The following is a 10,213-nucleotide window of genomic DNA, read 5'->3' on the forward strand; positions in this document are numbered from 1 at the left end:
GGAAAGGCAACGTTCCCTTCCAACCATACGTCATGTTCTTTCACAACAGCAGCCAGAGACCTGCTTTTTGCTTTCCACTTCGAAGGAACGAGCATGATCTAGCCGCTCAGATATGTGAGCAGAAACCTGGAGCAATCCTGGATCCTCTTGCGCAAAGGCGTTGACTTACTCTTTGGAAGTCGCAAGCCCTTTCCTTATCTCTTCACACAGGTCCCCCTCCTTCCTTGTCAAGGCATCACGTTTCACACTTGGAAGAATCATCAAGCGACATCAACTGGGATTGTTTAGCTTGGAGAAAAGGAGGCTAAGGGGAGACATGATAGAGGTGGACGAAATTATGTATGGTATGGAGAATGTGGATAGGGAGACATTTTGCTCCCTCTCTCAAAATACTAGAACCCGGGGTCGTCCCATGAAACTGATGGGTGGGAGGTCCAGGACAAATAAAAGGAAGTATTTCTTCACACAGCGCATAGTTAAGTTATGGAACTCACTACCACAGGATGTGGTGATGGCCACCAATCTGGATGGCTTTAAAAGGGGGTTGGATAAATTCCTGGAGGAGAAGGCTATCCATGGCTACTAGCCCTGATGGTTGTGTGCTATCTCCAGTATTCGAGACAATAAGCCTGTGTGCACCAGTTGCTGGGGACCATGGGTGAGAGGATGCTGTTGCACCATGTCCTGCTTGTTCATCCCTGGCCGATGGCTGGTTGGCCACTGTGTGAGTAGAGTGCTGGATTAGATGGACCCTTGGTCTGATCCAGCATTAGGGCTCTTCTTACGTTCTTAATCTATCTGCCTATCTGTCTGTCTATCCATCAGGAATGTTCAGCGAAGAGCTTGCTGGGTCACGAGGAAGGGCAGTCGATAAAATACGATGATGATGAATCCATTTGGATTGTTCCTTTGCGCATTCCAAGAAGTCTTTTCGAGGGGGCACCTCCTTGTTGATGTTAATTCATCCTCCCACTTGATTATTTGTTTATCAGGGTGACCTCATCACTGCGGTTCGGAGAAAACCCTGGGGGAAAAGGTGAGATAATCCACAGGGCTGGTTGCCTTTCGTCTTGCCCCCCCCCTCGATATTCTGATCACACTCCACCCCATGCGTCTCTCTTCTGTTTTCTTGTCTGTTCCGAGATCCAGCAAAAAAACCCCATAGGCCTCTGCCTTCAAAGGGGTCTCCCCCTATTCTCCAGGGCTAAGGCTGAGCAAGAATTTCATTCCCGTTCAGTTTTGATACGAATTGATCAAACATTCGCAAATATCTCCATGCACAGGACAAAAAGAACCTGAGATTTCCACGTAATCTGGAAGCGAGAGAAAGCAAAATTGACAGGTTCATGCATCCAGGCCTGGGAGGATTTGGAGTGCTCAGATCTTAATGTTCTGGGTTTGAATCTCTGCATATTCAACCACATTAGTGGTGAATTTCAGTTGCCCAGGTATCTTTATCAGCTACGTGGCAGGCAGGTATATCATGGACCTCTCCATACTGGGAATAGCCATACCACTTGAATTTGGCCAGTGCCGATAGGGGATCTTTTCATTCCAGTTTGGTTTCGGTAAGAATTTACTGAATTTTGGAACATTCTTCATACATGGAGGAGAAAGAACTTGTGATTTCTTCATATACGGAGGAGAAAGAACTTCTCCGTGAGCCCCTGCCAAAGGAAGTGAGGCAGGTGGCTACTAGGAGGAGGGCCTTCTCTGCTGTGGCACCCCAGCTGTGGAACGAGCTCCCCAGAGAGGTTCGGCTGGCGCCTACACTGTATTCCTTCCGTTGCCAGCTAAAGATCTTTTTATTCTCTCAGTATTTGAACACCTATTAACTTAAATTTAAACTTTGCTGTTTTAATTCCATATTTTAACCTATATCAATTTTTGCTGTGTGGTTTTATCCTGGTTGTGCTTTTTATATTGTATTTTGTATTTGTGTTTTTAGATTGTTGGTTGTTTTTATGCTCTTCATGATTTTAATTTTTGTGAAACGCCCAGAGAGCTTCGGCTATTGGGTGGTATAAAAAAGTAATAAATGAATAAATGAATAATTTTTAAAAAATCAAATGCAGGAGAAAGCAAAACTGACAGAAACTGGCCTAAGCCATTTTGCTGCTTGAGGCAAAGAACAAAATGGCGGCTTTTTTCCATGTGCAAAATCTGACTGAACTGTCAGTTGAATCTTCCTTCAATGCTGGCAGTTGGCTGGCATCCCCCACTGCCCCAGAAAACACCACAGCCTTGCTTAGAGGCTGCAGAGCAGACTGTGTGACCAACAGCTCCATCCTCTGACATTTTGCTGCCGCCTATGAGCATCAGCTGCCTGAGGCAAACACCTCACTTGACTGCAAGGTAGGTCCGGCTCTGCTTCTCTCTTGACCATCGTATCCTTGCTCATGGTATTGGCCTCCAGAGGTTTTGGACTACAACTCCCACAATGCCTCATCTTTGGGGCGGATGTCAGACCCAGCCAAAAACATCCCGAGGACAAATGGCAGCCTACGCATTCACTATATATTAGGAGGGATCCAACATGCTCACGCCATTTTCATTGTTCCATTCACAGACAGCTAGAGGTTGGGGGGAGGGGAGAGATAATTTTTTACATGGGGGTGAAAGTTGGTGAAATGTGGCTTTTGCTGCAGTGGAGGCTCTTCCGTTTTTATTTCCCAGAATTCCCCTGGGAATGACATTATGTCATTACGTGGCATTGTTCCCAGGGAATTATGGGTATCTGCAGGGGAATGACAACCCATAGTTTTCAGACTGCAGGATAAGCACTGCCGTCATCACAGCAAAACAAGCAATGGCGGTGGCTGCCATTTTGATTTCCCAGAATTCCCCTGGAATGGCCTTTTGCCATCATGAAGCATCGTTCCCAGGGAATTATGGGTGTGTGTGGAGGGGAATGACAACCCCCAGTTAGCAGACTGCAGGATAAACTTTGCCGTTACCTCTGTGAAACTAGGGATGGTGGCAAGATGAAGACGAAGACAAAGAAGAATGCCAGAAAACCGCCCCCTTCCACCCCTGCCTCCCAACCAGACCTTTAATATGGATATTGATGTACACATATGATTCCTTTTCATTAAGTAAAAGTAGTCATCGCAATTATATGCTGATGAGTTTGTTTGCTTTTGTTTGCTTGCTTGCTTTTACAAGGTTTGCAACCGACAAAGCGATCCAGCCAGTCCACCCAAAAATGTCTTCCCTTTGTTTGTTTTCGTCCGTGCATTTACTGCCGCTTAAAAATCCACATTTCCACCTTCTTCCAGAATGATGTCATCTATTGTCTTCCCTGACTGATGAGATGGTGTGATACGCAGATGGCGGCACATTCCAGCCTCATGAAAAGGAAATGCCTTTGAGATTGGACAACTTGACAATTAAACTGCGGAACTGCTTGCCACAGGATGTAGGCTGGAGCCAAAGTTTGGGAGGCCTTCAGACAGACAAGTGCCGGTTTGATGGCTCAGCAATAACAATAACAAGAAAAAGTTTTTCATACCATGCATATTTTTAGAGATGGAATGCAAGGCACCCAGATTCTGAGGCTCAAACCAATTGCTGTTTAACATTCTCCAGTAATATTCAGCACACAAATTGTTTCATGTCTCTAATCTTCTTTATCTGCCCTGAGAACTTTTGGGAGAAGGTTAGCTGAGAGCTGGGTCCTACCCAAAAGGCCACTCACGGAGTTAAGAAGTGACATGGCTCTCCCATGCCGAACACTCCAACCATTGCACCATACTGCCTTCTAGCTAATCTTCATACGTCAAAGGGCAAGATCTGATCTATACTTTTTTTTTAAAGGAAGCATGTGGTACAGTCTATTCCTAAAGTGGGTGGGCTTATTACATATTTATTGCGCATTGAGCTGGCGGACAAAAATGCATCCCCCCCCCCCCATTTGCTATCCTTTCAAAGCAGTAAATTGTAGGGTATTTTGGCAAATTTTGGAGGGGACTAATTTGGCATAGAGATTGTGCGGCTTGCCTTAGTGTCTAAGGAGCAATGCTTTTTCTATCCCCTCCCCGTGCTTAAAATAATAATAATAACAAAATGATCAAGATTTTCCAAGCATCCTTTAACTGGTGACCGCTATCCCTCCCATCTTTCTAGGGCATTCTGGGGTGAGGATTGTGGTCGGGTGGCAGCTATCACAAGAAATGATGATGCCATTTTTTCCCCTGGCACCTGCCATTTTTCTCCCAGAAGTCTCTGGAACGATGCTGTGTGGATGGGGCATTCTGGGGAAAGAATGGTGCTCACCAACTGGGGGTGCCTGAAGGAGCGATCTTGGCTGAAAGAAAGAGAAAAGCGCTGCGGTCAATATTTACATACATGCCCCTTGAATGTTTGTCTTCTCAAAACATTGCCTCCAGATACAAGATGCCATTTTTATCCTTCTCCCCAAATTTGAGTTGAACGTTCTCCATGGATAGATGGACCTCATTAATTTTTTTTAAACATCCTGTCTTCATAAAATTGGCATATCAGGGACAACACTGTGCCAGCACCTTTGTCATAAACTGCTAGCTCTCTACAATCAGGGAGCATTTCACATTAAAGAGATTTCAGCTATATGGCAATCCCTATCCCAGCATTGTGAAAACTGTAGTGTAACTCTCCCCTCTTTTTTCTTCTTCTATGATTGCAGCTAAAATCTTTAAGTTTAAAATTAGGTTCTCTTTATCCAGTCCATCCTGAAGATATCAGGCGGGTAACGCAAACCCACCGCGACAAAGTGGGGTGGGGGGGGGGAGAAGTTGTGATTGTCTGAATTGGCCCAAAATGACACCAATTAAAGAGAGAGGGATAAAATAAACATCAGAGAATCCACTGCTTACACTAACACCAGAGAATCCATTGCTAGGCACCGGAGAAGCCATGGAAATGGACAGAACATATCCTTTCCCCTCTTATCAACTTGATATATCACCTTGATGAATTGTATCTATCTGTTATTCCTCCTGCAGTGTTATATTAAAAGGATTTCCTGACGTGCTTAGAGGAAAAGCATGTCTTTCAACAACGATGAGTCTGATTAGGTTTGGATCAGGGCTGGGAGCTCTGTTACAAAGAAGATTTGTGAACACCAACATGGCCGGGTGCCCAAAGACACGCCTTGCTCCCCTTCTAAAATGCAGCACACACCAAGGGGTGGAAGCCCAACATGGTTATGACACCACAGCCATCTCTGCCAGCCAGCCAGGAGCAATGACACACACACACACACAGCATCAAGATTCAGGGTGTGAGCTATTCCCTGCGGCAAACTGATATGAGAAAGCCCACAATTTGCACAACAGGACATTTAAGGCAGCTGCTGTAACGTTGAGTTGATTTGTTTGTTTATTTATTTATTGCATTTTTATACCACCCAATAGCCAAAGTTGCTGAATCGGTTAGACTGGAAGATGGGGAAAAGAGGTGTGGCCATCTGAGACACCTGGAGGGCAGGGTTGGTACTCCGGGGGGGAGGGTGTTTTGGCCCATGGGCCTCGGGCTGCACACCCCTTGGTTAGGCAAATTGATTAATAACCAGTTAAGACATTATCTTGTTGAATTGGGCAGCGGGGTTTATTTATTTATTTATTTATTTATTTATTTATTTATTTATTAAACTTATATACTGCCCCATAGCCGAAGCTCTCTGGGCGGTTTAAAGCTGACCATTTTAAATGCAATTACTTAAGACAATAAGAACAGGCTACATCTTACTTCGTTCATTCCAGTTATGTGGAAGCCCCTTTTAAAAGTCAAGGTCTCACCAAACTTAGGGTGACCCTATGGAAAGGAGGACCGGGCTCCTGTATCTTTAACAGTTGAATTGAAAAGGGAATTTCAGCAGGTGTCATTTGTATATATGGAGAACCTGGTGAGATTCCCTGCAGGTGCCCTGCCCTCTTTTAAATCTGGTCACTCCAGTATAGCTCCTGCAGCTTTAACTGTTATGATGAAGAGGGAATTTCACCAGGTTCTCCAAGCGAGGAGGAGCTGAGGAGCCTTATGACGAAGGTGAAAGAAGAAAGTGCAAAAGCTGGGTTGCAGTTAAACCTCAAAAAAAAACAAGATTATGGCAACCAGTTTGATTGATAACTGGCAAATAGAGGGAGAAAACGTGGAGGCAGTGACAGACTTTGTATTTCTGGGCGCAAAGATTACTGCAGACGCTGACTGCAGGCAGGAAATCAGAAGACGTTTACTTCTTGGGAGGAGAGCAATGACAAATCTTGATAAAATAGTTAAGAGCAGAGACATCACACTGACAACAAAGGTCCGCATAGTTAAAGCAATGGTATTCCCCGTAGTAACCTATGGCTGCGAGAGCTGGACCGTAAGGAAGGCTGAGCGAAGGAAGAGAGATGCTTTTGAACTGTGGTGTTGGAGGAAAATTCTGAGAGTGCCTTGGACTGCTGGAAGATCAAACCAGTCCAGACTCCAGGAAATCAAGCCAGACTGCTCACTTGAGGGAAGGGTATTAAAGGCAAATCTGAAGTACTTTGGCCACATAATGAGAAGACAGGACACCCTGGAGAAGAGGCTGATGCTAGGGAAAGTGGAAGGCAAAAGGAAGAGGGGCTGACCAAGGGCAAGATGGAGGTGACGGACTTGACTTTGGGGGAGCTAGGAGAGACGACGGCTGACAGAAAGCTCTGGCGTGGGTTGGTCCATGAAGTCGCGAAGAGTCGGAAGCAACTGAACGAATAAACAACAACTCCATATATACAAAGAACACCTGCTGAAATTCCCTTGTCTATACAACTGTTAAAGATACAGGAGCCCTGTCCTCTTTTTCATATGTTCACCCTAACCAAACTACAAATCGAAAACTGTAAATCGAAAACCCTAACCGAACTACAAATCGAAAACAGAGGAGGGCCAGGATCTCTTCTCGATCCTCCCAGAGTGCAGGACATGGAATAACAGGCTCAAGTTAAAGGAAGCCAGATTCCAGCTGGACATCAGGAAAAATGTCCTGACTGTTAGAGCAGTATGACAATGGAACTAGTGACCTAGGGAGGTTGTGGGCTCTCCCACACTAGAGTCATTCAAGAGGCAGCTAGACAACCATCTGTCAGGGATGCTTTAGGGTGGATTCCTGCATTGAGCAGGGGGTTGGACTCGATGGCTTTGTAGGCCCCTTCCAACTCTGCTATTCTATGATTCTATGAATGGTACAAGATAAATTAGCCATATCAGGTAGATGTACAGGTACTATGAGGAGGAAAAAAAGTTTTCAAATACACAAGCTATTTACACTATTTTGAAAGGCTTATTCACGGGGGCTGAGTGTAAATTGATCCGAAAGGAATTCCATAATTGTGGGTGCCTGTTGTGGAGAACATTCTTCACCGCGACTCCTTTTGCCTTAGCTTAGTATTTCTCCTTCTCTCACACATAGCAGAAAATGCCTCTTTTAACAAAATGGTTCCTTCTGCACCATGCAGTAGTTTCATCAGCTTAACAGCAAAGAAAACGCATAGTTTGTCAGCACGGTTGCAACATTTTCGCACATCTCTACAGCTGATCATTGCATTGAGTCATCGATTAAACCAATGAGCTGGCCAAGGTGTCATTATTTGGCTTAATAATATTGCATCTGGATGCTCATACAGTCATGAAATAATCTGTTCCTTTCTTCGGAGCAAAAGAATCCCATCGGATGTTTGACTCCACTCATTAATGCTACAGTTATTCAACCTACAGTTACGTTTCCTGATGCGCAAATTAATCAATTTCCCATCCTGTCAACGTTTGAGCATTTTCACCTGAAAATCCAGTCTGTGCTTTCTCTGCATTCATTTGTTAATTCTAGGGTTTAAAAAATAATCCTCATGAGAATATGCATTCGAATAAATCTATTTCCTACAAAATGAAACATTTTTAATGGGTCAGAACATTCGAGGCCGACGAAAAATGATGGACAACTACATACTGGATCAGTTTACTTCGGAATTCACAATGAGGAAATTCTCCAAGCATTGCCATATAAGCATAGTCAGGATTATTCTAAAGCTTTTGAAGACAGTTTGCAAACCCATCTAAAATATGATAGTGTTTTTTTTTTAAAAAACACCATTTTATTTTACAAATACAAGTTAACAGTGATGCAAAAACAAAATCAAGCATGTAACACATATACAGATGTGCATGCCGACAAAATTCACATTATTATTATTATTATTATTATTATTATTATTATTATTATTTCCCACCTTTTCCCCAGTACTGGGACTCAAGGCGGTTTACCAAATTAAAACCTGTACAATTAAAACATATACGTAAGTATAAATTACAAAAGTTAAAATAGGATTAAGCCTACAGTAAAATTAAGAACGTGTTAATTTTTTTTTAAAAAAAAACTGTTACAGGTTAAAAAGGGGGGATCCAATACATTAACGCAGGTCCAGTCTAGTTCCCAAAGCCTGCTGAAACAAAAAAAAAGGTTTTGCTTGCCTCCGAAACTGTAGCACAGAGGGAGACAGCCTAGACTCCCTGGGAAGGGATTCCAGAGCTTTTTAGCAGCCACCGAGAAAGCCCTCTCCAGCATACGCATCAGGCGTGCCTGGGATGTTGGTGGGACTGAGAGAAAGGCCTCCCCAGAAGATCTCAGAGCACAGGCAGGCTCACATGGGAGAATACGGTCTTTCAGATAACCTGGACCCGAGCAGTAGAGTTTCCCAAATTCCATCTTAAAATTCATTCCATCTTCTGTCTCCAACAGATTTGGGAACTTCGTTTTGGTCTTTCCGCATGAAATTTTGTGTGTACTTTTGTGTCTAGTCTCCCAAATATATGCATCGATTGTGTGAACCTTTAAAGTGTACAGATCCTTCTCCCATTGATTCAAGAGTACACACTTTTTCACGTGTGTTTTTCAAAGGGTCGCATGCTGTTGAACGCATTTCTTTGGGCTTGTGAATGTTCAGTCCTCAACCACAGATTGCGTTTGAAGCTGCGTTCGGTTCAGGAAAGGAAACTGGATAAATCCTGATCAAAAATGAACTAAACAATTTTTTCATACAGCCCTAGCCATGCTGAATTCTCTCTCTGCTCAATCAATGATGCCATTTTAGTTTTTCATCCATGACCTCTTCTGAGATTTTCAGAAACCATCCATTCACAGTGAACCGTAATTTCACTTTCCAGTGGCACGAAGAGTTTTGACTGGAGCCCATTTGCTTCTGGGCTCAATCTATGATGCTGGTACTCATCTTTCTTGCCCCCAGAAGCCTAGGAATGCTTCCTAAACTCCCCCAAAGCCTTATGAAACTGCCCATGTCTAAGATTTAGAGATGGGAGAGAAACTCATCTATCCCTCGAAATGCGGTCTTCTCCAAATTTTGCAGTGGAGTTGTCTAATAAAAAATAATAGTACAAAAATGTCCTGCTAGGAAGATGATGGGATAGGACAGCACCCTCGTCCTATGTCAGAGCTGACCCTTAGTCAGTGGCCTCTCCTTTGTACGGATGGGCCTTGGCGACTGCCTGGTCATGCCGAAGTCTAATGGTTACTGCACACTGTCCTATCAGAACCAGGGCTGGGCTGAAATGCGTCCACCATTTTGTGGCTTCCGGGTGAAAAAAGTGGAGGCCCCCCTTTTTTTAATGCATTTGGGGAGGAAATTTCAATGGTGGGAGGTGCCAAACTCATTGGCGCTCTTCCTCTGCCATCTGCCATCTTTAAATTTCCCATCAACCCCACCCGACAAGAGGAAATGTGCATCCTGTCACCTCTAAACTGCTCCGTGAGGACTCTCACTTCTTCTGCATAATCTTAGAGCTGGCCTCCAAATTTCAGGGCCCAAATTTCACCCCTCCTCTGAATTCCAATGAATGTTTGCAACAGCGAAACTTTCAGTTGCATTCTACTTGGGTGTGAAGCGCATAGGATAAGTCTTGCTGGTCCATGAGAACATAAGAAAAGCCATGCTGGAGCAAGACCAAGGCTTCATCCAGTCCAGTGGCCAACAGGTAGGACATGAGTGCAAGAGTGCTCTCCTGATTGTGTTCCATCTGGAATACATAGGCATACTGCCTCTGATACTGGTGGTAGCATACACCCACAAGCACTAATAGCCATTGAGAGACTTCTCCCTTAATTTGTCTAAGTCCCTTTTAAAGCCATCTAAGTTGGCAGCCATCACTACACCTTGGAGTATCAAATTCCACCATTGAATGATGTGCGGTGTAAAGGGGTCAT

At 44.1% G+C, this 10,213-nt stretch overlaps 1 protein-coding gene across 1 annotated transcript in view; it reads left to right on the forward strand.

Annotated features, from left to right (window-relative positions):
* Positions 1-10,213, forward strand: part of LOC134412125 (protein S100-A13-like) — a 344,998-nt gene that overhangs the window by 39,138 nt on the left and 295,647 nt on the right. The window lies entirely within an intron of this gene.

This window comes from Elgaria multicarinata, chromosome 21, assembly GCF_023053635.1.
Source record: "Elgaria multicarinata webbii isolate HBS135686 ecotype San Diego chromosome 21, rElgMul1.1.pri, whole genome shotgun sequence".
Lineage (NCBI taxonomy): Eukaryota > Metazoa > Chordata > Lepidosauria > Squamata > Anguidae > Elgaria > Elgaria multicarinata.